The sequence below is a fragment of the Homarus americanus genome, unplaced genomic scaffold (assembly GCF_018991925.1).
Source record: "Homarus americanus isolate GMGI-L3 unplaced genomic scaffold, GMGI_Hamer_2.0 scaffold41366, whole genome shotgun sequence".
NCBI lineage: Eukaryota > Metazoa > Arthropoda > Malacostraca > Decapoda > Nephropidae > Homarus > Homarus americanus.
The window spans coordinates 912,488-940,005 of record NW_024723541.1 but is presented as its reverse complement, the minus strand read 5'-3'; the positions used below and the strand labels follow the sequence as shown (position 1 = coordinate 940,005).

General features: G+C 38.6%; 1 long non-coding RNA gene across 1 annotated transcript in view; it reads right to left on the bottom strand.

Moving 5' to 3' along the window:
• The window catches only part of LOC121863501, a 100,208-nt gene that overhangs the window by 34,855 nt on the left and 37,835 nt on the right, over positions 1–27,518 (bottom strand). Inside the window, exon 2 of the long non-coding RNA XR_006088412.1 lies at positions 4,813–4,873. This is a non-coding gene — a long non-coding RNA (uncharacterized LOC121863501). The remainder of the gene's footprint in view (positions 1–4,812; positions 4,874–27,518) is intronic.

Below are 27,518 nucleotides of genomic sequence, written 5' to 3'. Positions count from 1 at the left end.
AGATAATAATCCTCCTCCTTTTACCTAATGATTCTATTTTTTTTCACGGTGGTGTCTGATGAGGTCTCGGCCACACGCTGTTTCCAGGTGTGAACATAACGCCTGGAGACACCAGACGACAACTGTTAAATATTAAACAAAAGCTATCTACCTTTTACTCGCTGCTACTCTTCAATTTCTCTTGTTTTTAATAAGTATTTAGAATTATCTTCTGTTCAAGTGATCAAAGCTATATGCTCTAGTTATAACTTCATCCAGTTGGTGCCTTACGTCACTTTTCCTTTGGAGTGTGAGGTCGATAATTAATATGCCAATAGGGGTCCTACACTAAACACTTCAGCATAAACCGTGAATAAACTGCCACACCATGCACAATATACTGTACAGTCGGCACACATAAGCCTGCCTCAAGAGCGCCTTATTGTATGTCTTTTACATACAACTTGTCAGCTATTCACACTAATAGTACAGGTTGTTGGTGATGGTAGATGGATACATGAGGTTGTTGTTACACGCAATAGTTATGTGTGTTGTTCTTTATGGGTATGGCGGGACAGTGCTGCCATCTGCCCTCGATTGGCAAATAGGTGTATGAAGTATTCAAAGGTCAATAGGTGAATGTTCCGTGTCGGTATACCTGGACCCGGCCTCCACCTACATATGGTACATTGTTCAACGCCCATCACGGGTACGAGGATGTTCAGCTTCCAGCCACGATGGACCGTGAACCTCCTACCCCGGGGAGCTCACACGCTAGTCTTACACTACCTGCGAAGTGAGGAACACGAGAACGTCCAGCTAAGCTAACAATCGGCAACAGCAACTATTGTACTCATACAAACATTGAACACTGAAATATACCGTAAAAATCAGTGACATTTTACAACATAAAATAAATCATGATGATTATTATTATTATTATAGATACAAAGAAGTTCTTTGTTAAAGCAAGGCAGGTCTTTCTTACCCCAGACCTCTCGTGAGGGTGTACTTCAGTATAAAGTGGTGTTGACACTTGCACAGACACCCACTACAAGATAACGGGGAAAAAGATGATATTCGTCAACAAAAATGAAAGGGAATAACCCGACACAGTTAGGGAGGATAGATAATGGCAAGGCTTCAAAGAGTTCCCTACCCCCACCCATTCTCATCGTCTTCCGTGCCACATAACTAGGTAGGACTTCTTGTATCTAGCCCTTAATTCTGACCAACCACCTTCTCATCATCGAATACTGGCAAAATTTAATGGTCAAGTAAATGATGGTCAATCATGGAGTTATTTAGAGGTGAGACAAAAAATGCAATGCTGAATTCTGGCTACTTGTACAGATGGGACACGTAACGGTGAATCCTATCAATATCAAGAAATGAGACAAGTAGTATTCTTTTTTTGCGATATTTAGAAGTTAGACAGACAGCTTCATATCTTGCCAATAAGTAGAGGTCACATAACTAAGATCGACTCGCGGCGACATCTGCACACACACAAGCAAGCAAGTAATTATTGTCGAGTGATGAGCCTGTATTAAGACCACACAATTAATGGCAAGCTTTGTCTGAGTGGAAACGTGAATTAGGTCGAGTGTTGTGAATATGTAGTGATGTCATCAGGACTGTCAAGTACAGTATAATAATATCTGATTTTTTTAATGCCTCACGACCAATCAAAACCGAGATAACTGACGGATCATCCTTAAGAATCGGTAATACTGAAGATAATAAGAGAAACACTATAAGGGCCGCCAGTCTCCACACTATACATAAACAAAGTCTATATTGTGAATGTTAACGCCAGGTGGTGAAATATTTTGTAGGTTGGCAGTGTGTGAAGAATCCCCCAAGCAACACAGCTCCCGCAATTTGCAAAGAATTTTTTTATTTCCTTTAAGGTTTAATTTTCATTCGAGTAAAAGGGTTGTAAGTGATTTACACATTTAAGAATCACACTGGAATATAAATGCGTCGAGGCGAGGAATGCAACCCTGGTGCAGAACAGGACCACCACCCGGGCTTACGTATATTTGATGGCGTGTAAATTTCTAACAATATTGTTGTATGTCAGGAAAAAAAATGAATCTTGGAGCCAGAAATGTTTGGTGAACGAAGAGAAAAATAATGATTGGAAAGTTTACGAGAAATATACTATGAAGGATAAGATCTTAACATGTTGTCAATACTTGTAACTCAAAAAGTGCTAACAATTACGAAAATACACACTACCAAATAGATTGTCTTTTAATATACAGCACTAAATATACTGTTCGCTGCCATATAGGAAGATATACCGTGAGTGCTGATATACCACCACAAGTATGATATCTTATATTATACATCCAAGAACAATGAATATCAATTAAGACATGATACATAATATTTTGTGAGTATATATTACCGCTCATATATAATAGCAGTTAATACAATACCAAATGAAAAAAAAATACGGGTCTTCAACGTAAATACAATAAACCAGAAAACAACTGCGTTAATACACCATCAAAAATACAACGACCGCTAATACAACACTAAAATACGTCAATATATAAGTATACAGTCTAGAACAATGATTAATATACAATGAAAACTCAACGAACTCCAATACACCAGCAGAATAAAATGGCCGCTATAATACACCTAATGCTAATACACAAGTAATACAAAATGACTGGCATTAATACAAGAAACGACAATAGACCCAGCAGATATATTCCACCATATATCCAAAAATACCAAACTGAATATTCCTAACACTCAGCGTAGGTCTGGTTGATAGGTAGGCATAGTGTCAATTTGAGGTCTTAGTTTTGGAAGGGGGTACACCACGATAGAGCATATCTCTTACAGTGGAGAGAGAGAGACTCTAGTATATTATAATTATGAATAAGACAAGTCTACCGTACTACAATCTTGATCTATATACCATACATAACACGCACAAGCATATTTACACATTAATCCTCGTGTACGTACATCATATAACGCAAAGAGACGACGCAACAATCCATGTAAGTAAGCTGTACGGTATTAGTGCATGAAAGATCCGATTTCATAAAATTCTACTTCATGTTTCCGGAATATGTTTTGGGAGGTAAATTTACTCGGGTCTGGTCTGGTCCACCACAACCGAAATTTTTAAGAATATCAAGTGTATGCATGTAATCAATCAATCACTGGCCCGGTTCTACGAGAATTTCATTTATGATTAGCCTTACATCTCCGACCAATCACTGGTCTGCTTCTACGAGAACTGTGAGGTATGATAAATCTTACATTATCAACAATCATCGTTGCACTTTTAATGGAAATCTCAGTTTCAGGTAGAATATGCTAACAGCCAATCGGCACCTCGCTCCTGTGTAAGTTGTTAATTATGATTAGTCTGATGTCCTGCACCTGTCACCTCTATAAGAATAATTCACTCGTGGGAAGAACTAAATGACCATCCAATCACCGCTGCGTTCCATAAACAATGTTACGTATGGTCAGACACGTGACGTGAAACAATCACCGCCACGGTCCATAAATAATCTTACGTATGGTCAACTGCTTGATGTTAACAAATCACTGCAGCGCTCCATAAAGATTCTTAGGTACAGCTGCACGACATTAACCAATCATCATCGCTGCTCAAGCTTATAAACCCTGAGTAAAAATAACAGTATTAATACTACCTTTAAACCTCTTACATACCCTTAACTAGCCATTACTGCGCCTACTTGAAAAATAACACAAATAAATATGCCTTCCACAGACCTGACTGTTAGGGGTAGCAATGAAAGACCAAATAGAACACCTCTCCATCAGAAGTTAGGTACCCATTCACAGCTGGGTCTACAGGGGGTACTCAGGGCGCGAACAAGCGATCCTTAAGACAGGAGGCCTTAATAATGTTAGTCAATCATCGAGGCATTACCTGTGGAAAACCAGGTGCCCTCAACCAATCATCGCGTCGCTTTTCACTCAACACATGCTATAGAACTAAGCTAACAAAGCCTCAACCGAAGAATGTTTACATCGTCACATCAGACTGGCGAGGTTGGTCTCCAGGTATTCCCAAACAATACGTAGAGCGGAAAACATGAACCATTTCTATATGATAACCTAAACTACGACAGGTATGATTTACGGCAGCAGATACACGTGGCCATGTCAATTGTTTATAGACCTGTTGTGTCTTCAGCCTGGGGTCACCTGTTCTCCCTCAGGTTCTCAGAGCACAGACTACTTACGTCATTCAATTCAGGTTCTCTGGTTGTGAACGCTCCCATGAGTTCACTGGTTACTGACGTAGTTAATATACTGCATAGTTAAGTTGAGTAAGGTGTTTTTTATATCAGACTGAATTTCGTTGCGTTTTATTTTTTTTATTTTTACGAACCCTCTTAGAGCCATAAAATCAACAGTTATCTATCAAATAAATCTATTTCAACCATACACATGATCAGTAAACACTAATCTCGAATCCCTAATCATGATAACTCGGTCAGATTTGGATAAATGTAGGTTAGTTTAACTCGTAATAATTACCGTCACATTCATCAGTTACCAAGCATATGCTTACGGCAATGACGTCATAGAACGATGCCCCCATGCAATCAGCTAATCAGAAATCCTACCTCGATGACGACTTCGTGCAATAACGTCACGTGAACAGATCAATCACTCGGTATCTTTACAATGATAATATACAGTAAATCAAATACTCTTAGGGATTACGACCAACGCTGATATAGCCATAACGTAACATTCCAATGTGTGTGTAACTTAACTTAGATGGACACCTTACACAGTGTAACTTGAACTGTTACTTACATATACTGTAAAAGGAGAATGGGTCCGGCTGAGTCGTGGCGACGGATACAGCGGCCTCGACCTGTAACAATAAATGAGTTCTAATTAGGATACATGTCGTTAAAAAAGTACACAGCACAACTTAATGTGTCATTATCGAGTATAGGTTTAACATGGCCAGTGATCTAAATAACATGATGTTGAGAGCTGAGTCAGTGTCTGTTGGTCGGTGTCTGTTGGTCGGTGTGTGTTGGTCGGCGTGTGTTGGTCGGCGTGTCAGTCAGTGTATGTTGGTCATTATGTGTAGTTTGGTGTTTGTTGGTCGGTATATATCGGTCGGTGTGTGTCGGTCAGTGAGTATCGATCAATAATGAGAATATACTGTATGTTGATTCCACCCCCCACACAAGCAACCATCCTTAATCCACAACATTTACACATGACATCATCCCAGCACCTCAGTATTAACACGTGTCTAACATATCACAGTAAACAATAATCTTTTTACAATTCTGTATCATTTTTCTCAAAATTCTTAATAAATCTCGTCTGCCTGGAAGGATTGCGTGGTCTGGTCTCCGGTTTTAACTCAGGTCATTGTATATATTTAAAAAAACACACATATATATATATATATATATATATATATATATATATATATATATATATATATATATATATATATATATATATATATATATATATATATATATATATATATATATACATATATATTCTTCATAAAATAAGATATAAAATAGTGGAAGATCTACTACAAAAATCATTCATTAGAGAGAGTGGTATCCATCTCACAGCATCTGGATTTACTCCTAATACCTGGATAAACATAGCCAGCAGGATATAATTTTCCTAATGAGAACAGTCAGGTTGACCAAAGAGAATGTAGTGAAGATAATGCACCGCTATAATGACCGCCTTGTATTGTGTGATCCTTAGGCAGCGTCGAGGCGTAACTGACCGAGCAGGTGGTTGGTGTGGGGGAACAATGCAGTTGGAGGTAATGATAATATAGGGCTAGGCAAACACAGGGCATAACAATTAATACCTGTATTAGGTGATGGAGTGTCTCAGGTACAATGAGATGTTGTAGCTTACTGCTAATTGGAATGGTGCTAGTTCTACGGAGGTGTATCTTGTTCTGTTTTGTGTGTGCGTGTGTGTGTGTGTGTGTGTGTGTGTGTGTGTGTGTGTGTGTGTGTGTGTGTGTGTGTGTGTGTGTGTGTGTGTGTGTGTGTGTGTGTGTGTGTGTGTGTGTGTGTGTGTGTGTGTGTGTGTGTGTGTGTGTGTGTGTGTGTGTGTGTGTGTGTGTGTGTGTGTGTGTGTGTGTGTGTGTGTGTGTGTGTGTGTGTGTGTGTGTGTGTGTGTGTGTGTGTGTGTGTGTGTGTGTGTGTGTGTGTGTGTGTGTGTGTGTGTGTGTGTGTGTGTGTGTGTGTGTGTGTGTGTGTGTGTGTGTGTGTGTGTGTGTGTGTGTGTGTGTGTGTGTGTGTGTGTGTGTGTGTGTGTGTGTGTGTGTGTGTGTGTGTGTGTGTGTGTGATTGCTTGTTTGTGTGAGTGACTGTTGCGTGTGGGTGTCTCAATGCTTGTCGTCTTCGTGTCTGTGCATGTGCATGTTTGGATTTGAGTGCTTTCTATGTTTGTATGTATATGCGTACGTGGGTGCGTGTGTACCTGAGTTTTGGTGTTTTTGAGTGTATTTGTTTATGTACAGTACATGCTTGTATTTCGAGATAAGTGCAAGCTGACGTGCATTCATGTGTCGTGTAAATTGACGCAGAGATGAGAGCTGGGATTTCTGTTCACCTGTGTTGCTGTCGATGTAGAAGGAACGCAATATGCCGATCATTCAACACTTGTTTCCGACTCAAAAGGTGAAAGTGTCAAAGCTAATATTGTAGCTATCGTAGATGTTGCTGTAGTAGTGAATCATGGTACATTGTTCTTCATATTTCAATTACTCGTACAATTATAACATTCGTATGACATCTTGTGGGTACTACTGTTATCTTTATTGTAGCGTCAGTAGACGATTGTATGAGTTGGCTGGTGTTGGAGCTATCGTCACTGGTATTGTAGCTGTCGTAGGTGTTGCTGTAGTGTTTCAATGATATGGATCATTCGTATGTTGTGGGTAGTGTTGTTATAGAGTCATATAGACGAAAAAGATGTTGTTAAAACTTGTTAATATAGTTATAGAAAATTATGTATTTTATCTTCATATTTATGCTAATCAAGTGACAATTTTATAATTAATAAGAATAGGATACATCTATTCAATTTCAGCTCATTAATTAATACAAGACGCCAGGCTGACAGTAGCTGGCAACACAGTGGGCAGACTCGTGCACGTTTCAGATATGATGAGTGACTGAGTGACTGAGTGACTGAGTGACTGTACCTCGCGTCCTTTTACGAAAAAAAAAGCACTGCATCAGTAAGAGAAGACAAGTAAGTTAACAGGGTATGCGAGGTCGGAGACGCAAAACAATCGCCAGGTGTTGGAGGTGACGCCAGCCCCTCCCATCCTCCCACGGGCCCACACTGTCACCCAACTCTCTCACCCTCGTAGTCTTAAACTCACTGTAAGTCAATATAACATTAGAGTTAACATTATACATGCGCGAACCTGAATATGAATAGCTCTATATGAGTATTTATAATAATATTGATGTCTGACACCAATGATACAATTTCCTTTAGATAAATAAATGATCAATGGAGATTTGTTGATATTTACGTGACGATAACATACCGTCAAACACCCATCCATTCAGCCAGTTCACCCAATAATCACCCGGCAGTCAATCAGTCACCCAGTCGTACATCTACCCTACCTAACACTCAACAACCAGCCAGACAGTTATCTTTCAATCAGTCGTTTATACAGAGGACCAGTGATTTTATTGTTAGGTGGAGTGAATTATCAGGGTGGGGATTTATCGATCATTAGTGTGAAGACAATGGTGTAAACAAAGGCTATAGGTAATCATAGTACCAATGGGCTCACCAACAAGCTCTCCACATCTCATACTTGATAACAACCATACCCTCACCCTAACCCTCTTCATTTTTCTTTTTAATATTTTCATAAAAAAAAACATTAATCCCCTTTTCATATTTTATAACTTGTCACGTGAGGTTTAAGTCAAAACAAGTACTGTTCAGGTAAACTATCATACCCGGATGGTCAGATTAATCCCTTCACATCCAGAAATATCTAATCCCGAAAACTCCAGTATTTACTTCAGAACTTAAAAAAATTAAATAAAAAATAAAAAATCCGTAAAGTAATCCACCACGGCAGTAAAGCAGTGATCACGTTACATATATACAGTATGTATCCTGTTATGTATTTTGAACTATCTTCATTGATCTTTATTTGAATTTTGTATTCTTGGTGACATTTATATATAGAACGTTTGTCTCCGTATTCAATTTGTTCCGTTCTTTCCACTTGCACCTACACGTCTTCTGTTGACTTGTCTCTTCCAGTCCATCATCCAGGGTGTCAGTGCCTCCCGTCTTGCTGAGGGCGGCATCTGTCTCACCCCAAGGGAAGGTGATCGCCCGAGACACCCCTCTCATTAACACCATACCTCCTCCTCTTCCTCATCCTCCTTCTTGTGGAAGACGGAGGGAGGAGGAGGTAGAGGCGCCCTAGCCAAGCCGTGACACCTAAAACTCACGCCAGCGATTAGCCCATCTATCAATGGCGTCTCCGGTGATTTGTCATGAGTGGCGGAGGCGTCGTTCCCTACAGCTCACTGGACGAGCGGGAAGAGGAGGGGTGGAGGGAAATGGGGAGGAGTGCTGGGTGGAGCGGGGGGTCGGGGGGGAGGGTCGGAGGGTGAAGTGCTAGGTAGAGGAGAGGGAGGAGAAGTACTGGGTGGAGGCAGGGGGAGGGGATCGGCGGGAAGGAGGAGGATGAAGAGAACGAGAAGGAAAGATGGAGTGGAGGGGAGGAAGGCTGCGAGGTGGAGTGCTTGGTAAAGGGGTGACGGGAGGAAGAGTGCTGGGTGGAAGGGTGAGGAGGAAGGAGAGAGGAACTATTATAAGTGCTGTTGGTGACCCGAGAATCTTAAGATGTGAAACTGTCTACTTGTAAGTTTGTGCGTGTGTCTACCATTCAGGTAATATCCCATAGAACTCATAGGAAGGGATCGTCTTAATTATATGATAAAGAGGAATGTGTAATAATAATAATAATAATAATAATAATAATAATAATAATAATACAGCCTCACAACAGCTGTACCCAGACAAACAGGTGACTCCCCCACCCAACCTCACACAAATTATAACCTCTTGATTCCCTTAATTTCCTCAGAACCCAAAAGGTCTATTCAGGACCCGCCCACCCACACTCATCATGACGATACCTGAAATGAGAGTCAGACATCCGATCACCATTGACCTATTCCCCGAGGTACGAGGTCGTGCCATGAGCTGATCTGCGTCCAGGTTTTATGGTATTGTCGTGTTATAGTGAGGCGTGATGCTCTTTGCAAGTTTTATCTGTGCCACATCTCTGTATGCTACTTTATCACCACACACTAACTGGCGAACAAAAATAGTCCGTTATTGATTGACTGACTTTACTGATGGACAAAACAAACAAACATGTCATCTCTGGTGTAGAGTATGAATGTGTCTCTCTTGTTTCCTTAGCGATGATAAACACGAGTTATAAACAGCAAATTGACCACTCTAACCTGGCAACACAGAGTCTATAGTGGAGTCTGACCTTATTCGGTTCTTACGTCCAGGTACTATCTAATTACCTGCGGTGATGTGTTATACTATCCGTGTTGATGCGCTGTTTCTTAATGCCGAGTAAAGTTTCTTTCTAATAAAATTAATTCATACAGGTATTAGCAAATAATTTTGTTCATAATTTGGTATGTATATTTACCAGGAGAAAGAGAGAAAATAAAATTAGTAGAATATGTGGACGTTGTATGTAAGGACGGTGATAACCAGTGGTAAAATAAACGTTTAAGATGGGCCTGTTATGCATGTGAGAATACCTTACAAGAGACAGACAGAGACCTACGTTACCTGTCTCACTAACGAACACTATACGTTATTAGGGAGTCATAGGAGCTGCCACCTAAGTCAATTGTGTGATTAACGAAAAACTTTATCAAGGTACCAAAACACCTTTACTTGTTTGTTCTATAATTAACGAGAAACCATCCGATAACTACCGAGTGCCCTTTAGATGTCGACTGTGTTTTATATATGAATCCAGACCGATGATTCCGACTGGCGAATCCCGAACTACTAATAACCGACGACTTGCCAATGAATTCCTACCGACCGATAGCTACCAGCTGACCGAATGATACAGAACCGAGTGGTAAATCCGACCGACTGACTGACTATGAGCGACCGACTAATCACTACCCAACCAATTGAGGAAATAGCTAATGCCGACAATTACGCGAACACCGACCAACGATTATTACCGATATCTTATAAAAACCGACCAACCACCCGTTACCCGTATATCCGATGTATGTTCAAGAGTTCCGATTCCCGATAATCCCGCTTATATTCCCAAATTGAAGGAAATTAACAGCGTTTATTTACTGTGCACTGTATACGACATTTCGCTGCCATTTTTCTTTGGTAAACTTGTCTTAACTTACGTAGTTCGTTCCTGTCGAGGGAAATAATATTTATCGTAAGATATTATAATCATTTGCTGGAAATTCTTTTCACAGCTTAGGTGAGGTTAGGTTAGGTTAGGTTCGTTAATCTTAAGGTGAAATAAGCTGGGGGCTAATCTTTAGGTGAACCGAAAATAGTTCCATATTCTTCTCGTTTGTTATAAATATTTCGAAGTTGGCAAACATTTTAGGAAATTCGGCGTCGGAGTTTGAGCTGCGGTGAACATTTCTTCTGTTCTGATCCTTTGGACAGTGATGCTGAATACTCGTGACGTCACAAGCAGAGGATAGTGTAAAAGGAAAAGAAATTGCTAACTTCTATGCTGATAAGGGACCAAGGAGAGGGATGAAGCGACATGAGACAACACGGGGTAAGATTAAAAATAAATTGACATACGAAATACTAAAAATGTGACAAATCTGACAAAGAAGTTTCTATAGACGAGAAGATGATGATAAAAACAGATGAAAGACGACGAATGAAAATAAAACTGAAGGAATGAATGCATCTATCCAAAATGAAATCCTAAGCACGAGAGATTTTCTGATTAAAAGAATATTAAACAGAAAGATTCTTGGCCACTTCCACCTACCATAACCAGCGACACTTTTTACACATTCAGAATCATATGAAAAACATTTTGTACCTGTATCTTAATGTGTTATACTATATTTCATTAATATTGTATCAGTTTTTTTGGCACCTTTACTGCCAGGAGATAATTCTTATATTCATCACAGTTCACGTTTTATTCACTGTTGCAAGTTCTCCCCCCTGCTTTATGTTGCAAAGTGACTTATCTTTTAATAGTTACGTATTTCGTTTTTCAACCCCGTATGAAGTTTTGTCGATCGGTTATTGTCGTTTGGTAGTCTTTGTTTTGCATTGTTGTATCTCAGTCATCGTCTCTCAGTCGTTATATCTCAGTTGTTCTCTCAGTCTTTCTTATCTTACTAGTGACGTTATTGAAGTGTTGAAGATCCCAGCATTCATATTAGTAACGTTCTCCTATAGGTATGAGAACACCCTATACCACTTGGTAACATTTTCCGGTATAGTGGAAAAGTCTACGGTGTTGGCGCGCTATTTTTCACTTGTTCACACTACTGAACAATCACAACATAGTGCTACACGGACCCTTCACCCTTACCCCCTACCTTTTCCTCTGTATTTATCTATCCCCGAGACATAAGTCTTAAACCAACGTACCTCGGTAAATCACAGTTCCTTGAGATTTTTAGATGATGGTAAAAAAAAGTTGACTATGAGAAGAAATTTTGAGTTATATCATCATACTCCGATCATGATAATACAAGCGCCATGGCCTCACATAAGCATAAAGTCACAAGTGTATATAATAAGCCCAAGGCGCAGGAAACGACTTCTAAATGCCGTATCACCATCTCGTATCAAGGGAAGATAACTTCACTTCATCTCCAAGCTCACAACACACAGTCAGCTGGGGAGTCTTAAAACAATATTTACGATACTAATCTTACACACGTGTCTAAGAAAAATTACATACTGGTTTTATGACATTTTAGAGGTAGTAATTACGTGACTCTACACAATAAGGAGATATCATCCCTAAAACGGATAATTATAGGGCTGGGATAAATTCCGTAGACAACAACAAAGAAAAATATATGATACAACATACCTTTAAAAATATATTACAACTCTCATATGATTTTTGTTTCTGAATAATCAAATTTGAACTTAATAGCGAATCTACCTTTTTCTTCTAACAGATGGGGCTACTAAAGACAAAACCAGAATAGTAGAGTTTGTTTCTAAGAATAACCTCTTGATCCATCGTCCACGTACACAGGGCAGAGAATAGTTCACTCACTGTCCCTGGCACACACACAGTTTCAACATCTGACCTTAACTCCACTGTCTAATTCACCAGCTCTTCAGCGTACGTGACATTACTATCACCGTCCTTCATGGAGCACAAGAATAAACGACTTCAGGCAAAAGTGGCAAACAGAATTATCATCACGAAAACTGTATCACGTGTGTAAGAATTTTACTGTTTGGCTCTCACTCACTTATTAAAAGTATCATAAGTAACAATGTATCAATGTTTATGAGTGTTATAGTACGACTCTTACGTAGTAATTATGCAACATGGAATAATGATAGTCACTATCAAACAATCAACCTTATGAAAAAAATTAATTCGTTATCACCTCTAACAAAATTTATATCAAAATCACCACGAAAGTCAATATATTTGTCAAAGTCTGCTCTCTGAAGTGCCAACAGTGAGGTGTATTTAAGGGAAAACCCTCACACTAAAAATACTGTTGGTTACTTGGTAAGTCAAGCAGGTTGACACGAGGCTCAGCAATACCGCCAAAGAGATAAGTAAATACTACTTCCCAATTTATGAGGAACTGACAAAAATTCATACAAAAGCCATTGGCATTATCTCCAAATCTCACCCAAAACACACTATCAAAAATCTCAATTAAAATACGGTCAAAATCTAAAAAAAAAAAATGTTTATCCAAAGGAATTTGTCAAAAAAATCTCGGCAAAAATCCTTCATCAAAATCTCAGTCAAACTTATTATCAAAATCAAAATCTGAAGGAGGAGGAGGTGAAGGGCCATCAGAAGAGGCGGGGGAGCAGAACGAGGTGTTGAAGGGCGCCATAATCAGGTGGTGATCACACGCCTCTCCCTGTATATCTGCTGCTGCCACAAGATTTACGACCAACTGCCTAATATGGGGGAAATCCTCCCAAAGTTACGGGGAAATGCGCTGCAGCTATAAAAAATAAGGGAGTTGCGTGAATAAGGGGAAAAATAAGGGGGTGGCTTAGAACTGAGGAAATATAAGGTGTGTTACGTAAATCTGGGTAAAAAATAAATTAGGCTGCGTAATTCGAGGGAAAAATATAGGACTTGCGGAACTGATAACAGAAAATAACGGGGATGCGTATAACCGAGGGAAAAATAAAGAGGGGAAGTAAAAAAACAAGAAAAACGGGGGTGGGGGATAAGGGGAGCTGCATACAAGTGGAAAACATTGCGTAAATACGTGATGAATGAAAACTATCTCAAAGATATGATAAAATCGTACAATTATGAGAGATAATGGAGATGCATTTGCTGGGCAAGCAAGGAAGAGCTGTGTATAAACAGGAGAATCAGGAAGGTGGGGAGAGAGAAAGATAATGGGGAATTCTTGCATAAAAGAACGCGCTTAAAACAAATGACGACCAAATCCACTAAAAAACTGTATCAAACCTTGAGTACAATTACTTAACCCTCCTGAGTACAATATCATTAGACTTATGGGGAAATGGGTATTATGCTCAAAGGTACAACATATCTTACTTAACTGATTCATTGTACTCAAGAGGTTAAATCATCGTACTCAAGGGGTTATGACAGCTTCCTTAGTTGTCAAATTAATATTACTAAATATATGATATCGTAGTAAATAAGCTAAAATACCTTCATTAATGGATTTATTCACAGTACTCTGGGTGTGATATCGTACTCATGGGCTTAGAGTAGCTCCTTTCACATAGAGTAGAAACTAAGTAAACTGAGAATATACGTAGTGAAGAAAAACAATAAAAATATAAAAAATATAATAAAAAATAAGGGAGGGAAAATGCGTTAACGGAAACATAAAACAAAATATGAATAAAATATAAAAATTCAGAAGAGGACAAATAACAGAGAAAGAAAAATATGCAAGAAATATAAATAACAAAAGCAAACAGAGAAGAAAAATAAATATTACCAACAAAGATACGAAAGAAAGAATAAATAAAGACAAACCCAAATAGAGAAGAGAGATAAATAGTAATAAAAAAAAACATGGATACGAGAAAAATAATAAATAACAGAAACATGCAATAAAAAATTAACAAGAAATACGAAAAATAGGAATATTGAGGAAATATGTAAAGAGATATATACACGATGAGGAAAATATGTATAAAAATGAAAAACGAGAATTTAATCATAAAGAAATACACGAAAATACTTTTAAAAAATATATAGAGGAATATTACATAGCTGAATTACATATGACGATAAACGTAAGAATATATAATAGAGAAATACCTTGTACGTGGATATTAGAGACATATTACACGATATTCATGTATTATCTACATAAATGGTCGAGGTATTACAGTGAAACTCATAACACTGATATAAGGAAATTACAGAGGGGAATTTTTATCATGGTATAAAGGATAGAACTAAAATATATGGAAAACAAACAAGATAATGTCCGTAAAAAGGGTGAAAAATATAATAAACTACTGTATACTTCAAGGTGAAAATAAGGATATATTTCAGGATGGAATACGAATATAGATAAAACAGGAAGAAATAGGAAAACTTAGACATACTTTAATACGGTTAAGAGTACAAATATATGTCTAGAGTACACATTAACTCCTAAATACACTGGGCTGAAAATATATAAGCGTAAAATAAAGGAAAATGTTTGATATAGTCTGGAATTTGACCATTTGGGAAATAGCGATTTTAAAAGTGCGGTGTTTACTATTACAGGAGTAATGACCAGTTAACTAGAGGAGACAATTACATTAAAACTTTGTCCTAATAATTCGGAAGGAATAAGCTCCGCGTTATAACAATGATGAACAAAATCAGAAATTGATTCTGCTGATTAGTTTGAACTTCGTGTAATTCTAGGCATTGAAAATTTTAAGACATGAAAAACGTAAAATATTTTCTCCAGGGAGTTTGGACTCTACCCTTCGCACCCCCAACAACAATCGATAAATAACTTGAAAATTGTCTACATGTTCGTTCCACTACCTCCTGTGTTAATGGCTCGGAGGAATACGGCGACGAAACCTGGCACCTGACCCGTACAAATACTGGGGTCGTCCTGTGCTGATCTTAGGGACAATAATTATATGATAAATGCTCTCTGGGTAAAACTATTTTCCAATTTTGACTTCTGTACATCCTTGAACGAGTTTTCAAGACATGACAACAGTGTTCGACGTTGTGTCCAAATTGGTTAAGTTGTAGTAGTGTGAATATGTGTTGAGTCTCAAAGTGAGTTTACCGACTTTCTTGAACCATGGAAAATAAAGTGGTCGTCCAGCCAAGAGCTCGATATATTAATGAATCATCCCGAGCAGTACAACCCCAAGCTTCTGGTGTTGAGGGGATATCTCGCGTATTCGAATTTTAACGACTACATAAACACGGAGTTTTGTTTATATTCGTTATGGTTCAGCTTTACTGATGTGCGCCACAGTGTTCGAGGAGGGTCGGTCCGAAGACTACCTGAACGTGAATCTTTCGCTAACAAAACAGCCACACCCTGAGTCAGCGAGGTGTACGACCTGATGCCAAGGAATAGCCCAGCAAGACCGGACTCTTGCCAACTACACTGGCACATTGACAAACATTAATCTGTCTGCGAATCGAATCGAGGAACACTTTTGCAAGACAGATATGCTCGCCACTACACCACAGGTTGCCACATGTCTTATGCAATATAGCGGTGTCTCAGTTTATGTAAAAGGAGCAACAACAAGCGCACAAGGCCAAATATACAACTCCTTGATTTGTGGTTACGTGGTATATAAACTCGTACATATTATCACAGTCAAAAGAGACATCTATTGTAGGTCATCTAAAATTATGAAGGGAATTAATCATATAAAGGAATGATTCAAATAAAGTAAGAATAAAGTAAAGTAAAGATGACAGAAGTAATAAAAGAAAAACATATATATTATCATTACTTATTCACTCTATTTTAATACAATTTCCCTTAGACTCGGGTTGTCCACTTTATACGCTAGCAGAGTGTAATATATGATTACTTCTCTCATTTATATGTTAATGATCATATAATCATATAACTCTGAATAGCCATTAATGCAAAGAAAAATGCATCTCGCCTTGTCGACCTAATACGTAAGAGGATTGCTTGCAGCCATGACACTATAAACACGAAATATAGTTGGAATGAGCCAAAAACAGGGCGACTTTAGTCAGGAAAAAATCAGAAAATAACCACCAAATTTTGCGCAGATCTCATCGCGAATAATCCAATAAGCCTGAAATGTAACCAAATGAGGGGCGGGAAATAACAAAATAAAGGTTAGATATATGTTCACGGCTAAAATATTTTCAAACGGGTGGTGGCGCAGCACATAGAGTAAATGGCAGCCTCCCCTCCATACCCTAATACCCAATATTAAACATACATAATTAAGCCATATTCAGCACCAAAATAGACATATCATAATCATAATAAAAACACATACTTCAAAGGTAAACATATCAAAGAAAATCCGGCTGTCGAGGCTAATCAATAGTCCACGTACGTAACGAAGTAAATAAATAGTAGAACAAAAATAAAATAAATAATTACACAATGAAAAAACGACTGCTAAAATATTTCAGTGAGTGGAGGTCGGCGGCACCAAAAACGACACCTCTCCACATAAAAGCAAAAGAGGAGCTGTCGTGTCGTTTAGGGCCAGAGTGAGAGGGGGGTTTAATCAGGCCCGCTAATCGCATTACTCGGTCGGATTATGTCCCTCTGCGAATATAAAACATAGAGTCATCGCAATTATGGAAGTAATGAGCATATTAGCAGCAAAATGTAGTCAGGGTTTTATTTCGTGGAGGCGAGTGCCGGCCGCTCCCTGCCTCGGATATTCTTGCCCAGGGTGAAAGCGTTAGTTTGTTGTAATGTGTATAATGTAGGTTTATGGAGGCACAAATAGGGTTAAATCTTTCTGAATTATTAGATTCGGGAGTATTTTTAGCCTGGAAATGTAGCTCTGCTTATCTCCTACTGAATAAATGAAGACGGGGAAACTCATGTGAACTGTGTATGCATGTGTGAAAATACGTGTTTGTGTGCATGTACATGATGTATATATTTACATATATATAACATAAAATGCTTGTTATGACGTCACTTGACGGGCCAAATTGCGAAATAAACCCGAGGGTCACGAGCTGTAAACTTCTAAGTACTGATTATGTTATTTAAAATGTATTCTGAGAAAATATATTGTATGTTTAATGTAATTGGTGAGATTCCCTCGAGAGGTTGGATGTGTAGATTACCACTATCACGGCCGGACGACGCTAACATTTCTCACACGCACGCACTGATTATTACGTTCATATGTGCACATAAACACATACTGTACATAAACGCGTATGTAGACATTCATAATTCTTGGCGTAGACTCAAATGTTACGTGCACACACATGTACACGAAACAATGGCACGTACATATACAAAGTTACAGAAGTACACACACACACACACACACACACACACACACACACACACACACACACACACACACACACGTAACTAAGCTAAAACAAACACTCACAATATCAAACACTTATGACATTGCGGTGTTGTCTTGCGTTGATGATGCTGTTGACAGAATATTTATTGCAGAGAACCATCATGCTATACACGGTGGACCACCATGCTATACACGGTGAACCATCATGTTTTACACGGTGGACCATCATGCTATACAGGGTGGACCATCATGTTTTACACGGTGGACCACCATGCTATACACGGTGGGCCACCATGCTATACACGGTGGACCATCATGCTATAAACGGTGGACCATTACGCTATATACGGTGGACCATCATGCTATACACGATGGACCATCATGCTATACACGGTGGACCATCATGCTATACACGGTGGACCATCATGCTATAAACGGTGGACCATTACGCTATATACGGTGGACCATCATGCTATTCACGGTGGACCATCATGCTATACACGGTTGACCATCATGTTATACACACTAAACCATCATGCTATACACGCTGAACCATCATGCTATACACGGTTGACCATCATGCTCTAAACGGTGGACCATCATGCTATGCACGGTGGACCATCATGCTATACACGCTGAACCATCATGCTATACTCGGTAAACCATGATGCTATACACGCTGAATCACCATGCTATACTCGGTAAACCATGAAGCTATAAACGCTGAACCATCATGCTATGCAAGCTGAACCATCATGCTATACACACTGAGGCATTATGCTATGAACTCTGCGTCATTAAGCTATACACATTGCGCTACAATGCTATACACTGAATGCAGCACAACCTACAATTCAATTTAGGAAACGCCATGCACTCACTGCGGCTCCTGCTATACACTCCACACACATCACACACACTGATGTAACAGAGAAAATATAATCCAAAATAGGCAACACAGTAAAGGCTATACACTAAACATGACTCGTAAAATACAGAGTGCATGTGCTAGACACTAAACAAAGCGGATTATGCGATACACCCACTTCAGCGCACGCTATGCATTCAAAACGATGCACGCTATACACACAACGTTTCACGTGCTATGTGCTATACACCCAACATTACTTACGCTATATAATCGTTATGACAGCACCATCTGAGCTCTGCATCCACCATAGCACATGTTATATAAACATCGTTGCGCACTCCATACATCCAATTTTCACATGCTATACACCTACCATCGCTCAATGCTACACACTCATAAACGCAGACGCTGTACTTCCTCTGTTTATGCTATACACCGAACTTATAAGGCGTTATGCACATGTTAAAACTCCCAGCTACACATGTAGAAGCAACAGTTGCATAAGTTCAATGTTCAAACACCTGTACACATACTGTAGTCTAGTTAGAATTAACAAATATTACTTAATATAAGTACACTAACCCTTGAATACGATGAAGTCAAAATTCAGAATAAATAAATATGAGAAAGTCAACATTGACGGCAAATAACGACGTCCAATACCTAAGAGACTTTAATAAGAGTGACCTAACAGTGCGTTCCCCAGACCATACAGCCCCCCCCCTCTTCATGGTCTTTCATTGCGGTTAGAATAGAAATTGAAAGACCATCATTCTCCCACAGACTTGAAGAATTAACGTTCCTGACCTAATAGACTTTCTAATAGTGACCCTCAACTCCTCAAGTGCTCTCTCCTTTCCAGGGTTTCTTGAGGCAGGTTGGAAGTCTGAACGTGACAGATTGTGAAGGTTCTTGTCACTTGATTTTTTTCCCGTTTCATTACTGAGAAATTGTTGAAAGAGGTTTGTGTGTATGTCGTTCTTGCGTAGTTTCGGATTGACAACAAGGTTTCTAATTCATCGGAATACAATGAAATGAAAACAATTGAAACGAGTTGAGATGGAAACTATAATGAAAATCAAAATACAATGAATAAAAAACAATTGAAATGAGTGAAAATGGAAAGAAAACTAAATGAAAACAATGGAATCAAGGGAATCAATAGAAATAAATAGATAACAAAATAAATAATTAGAAAATAGAGGGGTATTCATAACCAAATAAAAGAAATAAAGAGAATATAAAAGAAACGCAAAAGAATACATTGAAAAAACAAAAACAAAATACAAGAATAATACCAAACAAAATAAAGGAAAAACACAATGAAAAGAAACAATAAAAAAAGAAGAGAATACATTGATATGTCGAAAAATTTATAAAAGAGGGAAACTAAATTGTAAAAAAAATTAAATAAAAAATAATGTTTGAACAGATTACATATCGTATCTCTATATTGTCTACAGAACATAACAATGAGTGTAATGATTCACTGTACCAGCTCTTAAAATCGTATTTAACCCATTGAGTACGATTAACCCCTTGAGTACGATTATTTAACCCCTTGAGTACGATTACTTAACCGCTTGAGCATGATTACTTAACCCCTTGAGCACGATTACTTAACCCTTGAGTACGATTATTTAACCTCTTGAGTACGATTAATTAACCCCTTGAGTACGATTATTTAACCCCTTGAGCATGATTAATTAACTTCTTGAGCACGATTACTTAACCCCTTGAGCACGATTACTTAACCCCTTTAGCATGATTACTTAACCCCTTGAGCACGATTACTTAACCCCTTGAGCATGATTACTTAACCCCTTGAGCATGATTACTTAACCCCTTGATCACGATGAATTAACCCCATAAACACGATTACCAAACCCTTCGAGTGCTATTACTTAACCCCTTGAGTGCAATAACCTTACCCCTTGAATAAAATAACTTAATCCCTTGAGTACGATGGCAACCCTTGAGTATAATGACATAACCCCTTGATAAAGATGAATTAACCCCTTGAATATGATGACTTAAAATATCTTACTCACAGGGTTATCATCATACTCACTGGTCACAAAACATAACTTACAAATAATTGTGTTTGTATTATGCAACACTGTAGGTCCGTGAATAATGGTAAGCGGGTATAAATTAGTGGCATAAATTACAAGCATACAAGAACAAGCGTCGCATTAGATTAGGTTAGGTTTCATTAAGTTAAGTTATGGTAGGTTAGCGTTATGTTAGGTTAGGTTAGGTTAGGTTAGGTTAGGTTAGGTTAGGTTAGGTTAGGTTAGGTTAGGTTAGGTTAGGTTAGGTTAGGTTAGGTTAGATAAGGTTAAGTTAGGTTACGTTAAGAAGCTTACAATCAAAAACAATGAGTTATTGATTGATGTATATTCCTAACGACGATATACAATGACATCCCTAACCACATTAAAGCCAGAGGCACGCGGATATAACACACACGTACAGTAGTAGTATGTCCAGTCGTCCCGATACACCCCACCTCACCTCCATCACTACCAATAGTAACCATTCAGTGGCGGAAAAATATCGTATCGTACTACGAGTTCACACCACATAAGTCCTCAGATGTGTCACACACTGTGGGAACTACGCACAGTTGTCGTTAAAAATGACACAGCATTCTGCAAGTATCTGAAAATATAGCCAATTGTGTTTAAAGGTCCGCTTCCCTCAGCAGTTCACCAAACAGAACCAGTTTCACCATCTTTTACCCTAGTGGTTTATTTTCCTGGGTGTTGGTGATTCGTCCATAACACTGAACTTAATTTAAGTAACTCTCATCTTCTTGTTTATTCATCAATTACATTATTTATCTGGATTATGCATCTCCTTCATTGTAGATTTTGTTTTGTTGTGCATTCAAGATCATTTTTTTCCTTGTTGTTCTTGTATCACTTGTTTAACTATTTTTTTTTATTCTGTAACGTAGCGCAATATAAAACTTTCTTCCATGGAAAAAGGTCATAAAGTTTGTCTCTTTACATGCTTTATTAGTTTGTTCTCAATTACTAAACCTAAAGTCTTATCTCTCACTTCAGAACAAACTCTTCCTGTGACCTTGTTCCCTAAGCTCCCCAGACTATTTTTCCCCTAACCTGCCAAAACCTGGGGATAACCAGAGTGATTTTTCCCCACCTTGTCCCTCCCTCGAGACGATGTACGCGCGGGGTATGGTCCCCCTCACCCCCACCCCAACTCCCTCATCTGCAATATGCATTTTCTGTTCTTTTTCTCCCGTCTCTGAAAAAAAGTACCAGGGACTGAACTTAGCTACACATGTCTCGTCATTATTCCATCTGCTCAGTGAAGGCTGTCTATTGCGTGGTGACTGATCCCACTGAATGATTGAACTCTACTAGATTTGTTCATAGAAAACTTTCATAAGGATAAAATATCATTGGAGAAAATATACAGTAAGTGATCAAAATTAAAATGTAACCAATCTCACTTTTATTATGTGATTGACGTTCTTGCTCAGATGGAATCTTACATTAAATCTTTGTTCTGTTCCTTGAGTCTATTATTTGTGAGAAAAAGTCTTGTTTCTAACATTTTGCGAGGTAATAAGAGTACATGAGGAACTGCAACTCATATCTCCCCCCTCACTCTCTCGTGACCAGCTTACCCGCATCATTATCGACACCTGCATATAATTAGTGCATATTATAGGTGACCCTATAATCGAGTCAGCAGAACAATGCTAATGGTGTGCATTAATTATTCTCTCCGTCTTGGTGATAACGTGTTTTTGCCTAAATTAAATGATTATTTGGGTTCTGTAATAGTAATAATAATGTCAGTGGTAATAATAATAAAATTTAAAATAATAATACAAAAGGTACTAGTACAATTAATAATAATAATAATAATAATAATAATAATAATAATAATAATAATAATAATAATAATAATAATAATAATAATAATAATAATAATATTATCATTATTATTAATATCCTATTTCCGAGAAGTGGTCCATAAATCATTGGATCAAGGAATACAATTAACGAACCATATTACTAAGTCATTATGGTGCAAACAAATGGAGTGACGATAATAAAAGACAAAGGTGTGTGTGTGTGTGTGTGTGTGTGTGTGTGTGTGTGTGTGTGTGTGTGTGTGTGTGTGTGTGTGTCCATGTGTGCAATTGTGTATGCGTCTATGCGTTTTACTTGTGTGTATGAACGTACGATAATATTTACCCATGGATGTGTGTGTACTAGTAATTGCTGGTGCTTGCTTGCATGCATCTGAACTATGTTTACATGCATCCCTGTACATGTAAACTCCCATGTACGTGTGTATGTTACGTCTGCATTATGTACGTTAAATACATGCAAGATCCCTCCTCCCGCAGCCTGGCATTAAGATAACTAATTAATCAAGAGTAATTAGCATCCTTGGTACGGTTGACATCTCATTAAAAGCTTCATTAATTTGTGGCATGATCTGCGACGCTAATCCCCACTCCTTGCCTTGTTGTGGCCAAAACATCTTGTGGAGGGACGAGGGGGATGGTGAGAGGGATGGTGAGGGGGATGGTGAGGGGTGAGGGGATGGTGAGGGGATGGTGAGGGGATGGTGAGGGGGTGAGGATGGTGAGGGGGATGGTGAGGAATGGTGAGGGATGGTGAGGGGATGGTGAGGGGGATGGTGAAGGGGATGGTGAGGGGGATGGTGAGGGGGATGGTGAGGGGGATGGTGAGGGGGATGGTGAGGAGGATGAGAAGGAGGAGGATGAGGAAGAAGGGAAGGTGAAGGAATTGTAGTAATAGTTGTAATAATGGTAATAGTAGTAGTAGTAGTAATTATGATGGTAGCAATAGAAAGGGGAGATTAGTAGTAGTAGTGCTGGTAGTAAAAAAGAGGAGATAACGGAGAAGAGGAGGAGGAGGTGGAGAAAGGAAAGAATTAAAAGAAGAAGATTAAATAACGGATAATGAATCAAGGAAAGAAAAGGGTGTATTATTGCTAAGGTTGGTTATGGTCGCAACACTGACTGAGGTAGTAAGAGAGTTTGGCAATAGTCACAGTCGTCATAAAGGAGATTTGAGTTTTGGATTGGGGGTTCGTGAGTTAGGTGAGCTGTAATGGTTTGGGCCGTAAATGAATTTGGAAATACACATTGAGTCTGTAAGTAACTTTAGGTAAACGGTTTAACTTCAGTTGACACCGTGTCCTCTGACACACCTGCAAAAAGGAAATCACAGCAAGGTAGGGGAGAGTGAATTAAAATACCTTTGTATGTAAACCTGATACACACTAAAGCATCATAAATATATATCTACACACTCTCTCTCTCTCCGAATGATGGAATATAGGAGGAAAAAGTTAGTCTAGGTTATTACCTAAATTGATTTAATATAACGCCACTGCTACTACTACTACTAATAATATGATAACGTATTTTAAGCCATTCAATAATTGGCGAAATATTACTAAGGATGTTCATTACCTGACACTTTCACAGACACAAATGACCATAAAAGTTAACAAACACGACGTAAAGTGAGTATTAGTGGTGTGAAAGAAGGCAATTTATGTGTTGCAGATGTGTGGGACAGAACAGTGACAAGTTGACTTCAGGTGTGTGGGACAGATCAGTGTGCTGCAAGTGTTTGAGACAGAAAAGTGACAAGTGTGCTGCAGAAGTGAGTGGCAGATGGTTACAGGTGTGTGCTGTAGATGTGAATGACGGGACAGCAAGAGGTCCACTGCAGATGAATATAACCAAGAAGATTCAAATTAGCTCCACAAGTGGAATGTTGTGTCTTCGTAACAAAAATCGACACAACACGGTAAAACAACCAACGACAACACGTGAACTGGGCGTGACCTATATACAGAGGAATTTACAAAGACAATTCATTCTGGATAAAGTTACGTAGAGAAAACATTCATAAAAAAAATCGTCGGGGTTACACACGTATAGTAAAACACAACACACGTAATGTCAACAGGATGTGATAGAAAAACAACAGGGAATAATTGACTCTGGAGTTATTTACGTTTTTAGGGGGAGAGACGGATGGATCCACGAACGCACCGAGAGTAATGTCTACGAGTGATAACCGACCCACCTATGTTTACATGTCAGCCGTAAACAAACAAACACACAGAATCAAATTGGAATATGATACTAGGCAATACCATACAGTGATGACGGTGGAATTGGTCGTATCTATCTCGTGCATAAAAGTTAAGACGTCAAGGATTCACAGTTACCTTACGGGATGTGAGTTTAGGGTGACTGTGTTCGTGATTAATAAGTATCATGCAGTGTTGTAACCAACATATAGTGTAAAGAATAAAAAAGCAGAGAAATCGGAGTTGTACACAATTGCTACTGTTAAACAGAATGTAGTGTTTTCCGGTGTAAGTGAGGCGACGGTATACGTAACGAATTAATATGTTAAACAGTTGTGTAATATTGTACACAAAGTATTGTAGTCAGTGAGATAGAAATATTCCCTACTGACATGAGGCAGCGACATGGGCTCAAAATGGCGGCTCCCACGAGTGACAACGGCGCATTCCACAGCAAAACGCTATTTAATTAATGCAAAATTAATAAATATGGTCAGTCGAAAATAATGTAGATATGTATAACATGAGACCTAAAACAAAAAGAATATTGTAATATGAACTACACACTCTACTGTATGTAGGTACGCAGCGGAAAATTCACTTCAGGTAAGTTGGTGACGGGAAACAAGTCTCAGAGAATTACATCACAGAAGAAAAATATGTAGCGTTAAACCTCATGGCACGGTCAGTCAGCATTCCACTAATATTTCACGATGGTGATCTTCAGTACACTTAAACTGTACAGTACTGAGACCGGCAAGTGTGATGGACAAAAGTCATAATCTTGGTATCCTATCAAAAAATCTTGTAACGAGAAGTAAAATTAATGGTGGAACATATACTATGAATGATGAAGTTCCATTTTGAATAAACAAAACTTATCACAGAAGCCGTGAGCAACATATGAGCTGGAATGGCTAATTGATGCAGTCCATATCTCAGTGTAAAACATCACCTTTGTTATTAAAACTTAAATTAATATTGATGACATGGTTAACAACTTTACGATTTATCTTCTCATTAATGTTAAATGTTTGTTTTTTTTATGAGGTAGCATTTGATAGGTTAATTAGCCTTCTCTTCCAAGACTGGCACCTGGAGATATCAAACCAGACAGATTTATCTCTAAAGCTTTCAGAGTTGATATCTTAGGTATTATTAAGCTTAGAATACGAGCTAAAACACCGTACAGTAGGTGGCGACGGGCTGTAGTACACAACAACATCAACAGCTGTGGAAGATACAGCAAAGAATACCATTTGTTCGACAATTATATTCTTTGTGGCGCCTTTCCATAGGAAGATGGCGACGGCAGGTGGACAGGATATAAGAGTTGGCACTTGAGAATCACTTGCTGTTCTGTCCTCCTTCAACCCCAAGAGTCTAAGACTGTGAGAGAAACTGCTTCAAACACTGGACTTGGTCGCTTGATGGAAACATGACTGATAGTGATGAACTTTTGTTGGTATTAGATACAAAATGTTGCACCTCATGTCACTCATTTCCTTATTTTAGAACTTGAAGAATTTTTTCTGCGTTCAACGCCAGTAAGTTCATATATTCCATGTCAAGAGCAGATGGGATATTCCAGCTTCTTACCAATTTTACTTGCATTGTCATTTCTGGTCAAAGCGTTGACAAGTAGGGAGAATGTGGCACAAGACTAATTTAATGTTTCCCTCCAGTGTATGGCTGGGGTATGTCTGGTTGTGTCACCTCTCCTACTCGTATACAGTGTTCCAGCGCCCCGTCCAGTCGCAAGTTATTCTAGAACAGTGAGATGACTTTAATGCTATTGTCGGTGGGCAGCTTGACCGGTTGGTGTACCCCTTCTTAGGCAGTATGAGGAACATGTGGAGTCGTAGTTACCCTCCACATCTACCCAGTTGAAGGAAACATGTTGGGAACTGTAACATTAGTAATAACATTAATTTTTATGTACTTCTTGTGCTGCCATCCTACTCAGAACCACCATCAAAGTGGAACACTTAGACGTCTGTCCTGTCGTGTTTTAAATAAATAACATCTGAAATTACATCTTATAATTAGAGCTCAATGTCCAGTTAGTATCCATATCATTGGGGCGGGGGAAGCTTTCCTCAGTAGACCCAACTCAGTGGTCGGAACCTTTACTATTATCACTCTCGCCGAGGCCTTTTTATTGATTGATATCTAAAAAGTCCAGGGAAAAGTCAGACCAGTGTCGCGTTGTCAAATCTTCTCACTGACACTTTCCCTTGTAGAAGAGTCCAGAGGCTATATATAGCTAACCTAACATCGCTATCGTCAGAGCAGTATGAGCTGATGATGTCATGGTTACAGTTCACATATTTCTTGATTATACTGAGTACCGTGGAAGGTTTATTGATTTATTATTAAAGATGGGAGATAAGTGGTAATATATGATATGAATGACCCCTCATAGCATGTTTACCGAGGTGGAAGGAGTAGAACAAACGATAACTTCTTCAAATTGATTGAAAATGGTGCAAGTTTACTTCATGTTGTATCAGCATAGAAGAGCGAATGAAGACAAGGAAGAAGGTGGAAATGCATGGTTTAAAATGTTGTATAAGAAACAAGAGGAACAACAACCGTAGATAGTGGAGAAAAAATACCTAATAGACCAATCTCACAACAAACGTGATATTAATAAGACAAAATTAATATAGACCAGAGATGAAGTTTACTCAAAGACTATGTAGAGAAACTGTAAAGATTCAGAACTGTGTATAGAAACATC